A 2,587-nucleotide genomic window follows, 5' to 3' on the forward strand; every position below is an offset into this window, starting at 1 on the left:
CGAGCAGGTCCAACTGAATGTTAATTTAACGCCGCAAACTACAATAAACCTGCGGATTCTTTCTTGCCAATTACAGAGATGAGAAAATAACACTATTTCGTACCTTTTCTCGCTTCCAGTGGCAAAGGCAACGCGGAGTATATAGCTGAGACACTTAAAGCGCAATTTCTCGTGCAGTACTGATGTATGCAGTACTGCAGTACCGCTATTCCTCACGCAAAGCACTGCTCTCAGTCCGTTGTGCTGCTTACTTTTCGCCCTACTTACAAACAACTACTCAAGAACGCCCTGAATTTGCTCGGTAAGTTAGGCAGCGAGGAAAAAGAAGAAATCAGAATTTGGCAGCCAGGGCCAACTTTGTTTTCTTCTTCCCCAAAGCGATTTTTAGTGTTTTTTGTGTTCAGACGTGTGTTAATGGCGCGCTGACTCCTACTTTGCGTACATTCAAATGTACTGAGGAATATCCGCTGTTTTTCATTCTTCTCGATTAAACTTTTATCATAACTTATAGGAGCTTTGTGGACGAAAGCCGAAGCGGGCAAGCGAATGGACTTTCACCGCTTTGTATGTACTGCACTCAACAAATGAATTGTGAACAAGGAAACTGAAGTTTCAACACAAAAACACGGATGTGTTAGCTATAGGAAAGGAAACAGAAGCGACGTCGATTAGCACTTTTAAAGGAGAAAGGGAGACAAAAAAACTTTTATGAGCAAAGCTAAGGAAGGAGGCGCTTTTAAAGGAGCATATTCATGCCTACGAAGTGAAATCGACCTGCGCTAGTATGAGAGCAATAGTCGGCCTAACGCCCTGTTCGCTAAAAATGCCGAAGCATATTGCACAGAAATTGAGCAGCAGGTGGGAAATCCAGCGTGGATCATTGGGGATGTGGTTGAAGGAGAGCGGGTAGCAAGACTGACGGACTCTCCACGCATGCTCCACGCAAGTGCCTTCAGCCGACAAGGAGTCCGAGCTGTGGTAACGGAAGCTTGGGACTAAGGGGACGGAAAAGAATTGGTTGTGAGGAAGGTTTCCAGCCTTGCAAGGAGTTTTTAAAGAGTGAGCTATGAAGCTTTTACTGATGCGATACCTTATGGCTGTCATTTGCAACTACGAATACCACATACACTTATGGCGACCGCTTTGCTCTTATGCTGCATGCCACTGAAATGAACGTGACCTAAATGGGCTCCAAACAAACATTTTCTGTTGTGTTTGTGATATTTTATGCACTTTATGAGCACACCGATAATTTTGTTAGTCATGAAACATAGTCCTCTACATACGTTTCTTATGTAAAATATTTGCCCCTTATTTTATATAGTGGTGTTGATGGTTTGTTCAGTTAAGAGTGTGGCTGTTCCCTGAAGAGACCGTTATGAATCTGCACTGAACAAAGATAACGGTGGTGTGGAGGATGGTTTGTCCCACGTGGGCATCTCCCACAGTCTGTCATTGCTTGAGACTGTTCAGTCATTCGCCATTTATTGGGAATAAAAATATTTTGCAAACGTTCTGACTCTTGTCTGTGCTGAGAAATTATGTGGACACATTCAAGCTTTTTTTCATGAGTATCATCATAAAGAGCATAGATTACCTAGCACCTTTAGGGACAAGTTGCCCCATTCGCCTCTGTTACGTTGTAAAACGACTTAAAAGTTGCACTGAAGAGGAATCTGAACTCATCCTTTTACCGCGAGAACTCTATCTACACGTTCCGGACATTCTTAGAAACTTCGATATATTGTCCTGTGCTGCAGATTGCCCTACTTAAATCGGATAAAACATATCGGCTCCCGCCTTTTTTTTTTAACTCAACGCGGTAGGGAGGAGTCAACCAACGCGTCAGCGAGTCCCGCGGTGGCTTGCCTGGATGCCATCGGCGGAGTGATACGTAAATCAGAGTCGAAGCGTATTTTTATTTCCGTGGCCCTAATTTGCGGCTATATTGTGTGTGGCTAAAACTGTTTATTCACAGAAACATAAAAACTAGATAAAAGCAAAAGCGAGCTGCTACTGGACTCACTCAAAGGCACTCCACACATTGGTTGACTGCGCATACCTAGCGCGCTCACTTCAAAAAAAGAGGGGAGCCGGGACGCTAATCCCGATCTAAGTTTCTAAGAAGGCCCGGGATGTGTTGATAGAGTTCCCGCGGTAAAAAGACGAGTTCAGATCCCTCTATAGTGCACCTTTAATTTCTGTGAAGGCCTAATTTTCTCGTTTTGTCGCGAATCACATAAACTGCACATTGCAAAAAATTGCTTCCGTGAATAATAAGGTAAAAAGGAGCACTAAAGGGCTTGTCACTTATCCTTTCCAAAATTTAGCACTCGCGAAATATTCCGGTATTGCGACTTTACCTGAATTCGTGAAATAAGCTTGAAAATAATGATTTGTTTACAGTATCTCATTTTCGAACACGAACATGGTGCTTAGTCTAGTGTCTACTTCGGGCACTGCGCATGTCAACAGTGCATATAGCGCTCCTGCACATTCCTGTGTGGTGGACGTAAATACTAAGCGATGCAACATGCTGTAACAAGGCTGATGCAAACCAACCTGCACATGATACTGCCGTCAGAGT

The sequence above is a fragment of the Amblyomma americanum genome, chromosome 1 (assembly GCF_052857255.1).
Source record: "Amblyomma americanum isolate KBUSLIRL-KWMA chromosome 1, ASM5285725v1, whole genome shotgun sequence".
Classification (NCBI taxonomy): Eukaryota; Metazoa; Arthropoda; class Arachnida; order Ixodida; family Ixodidae; genus Amblyomma; species Amblyomma americanum.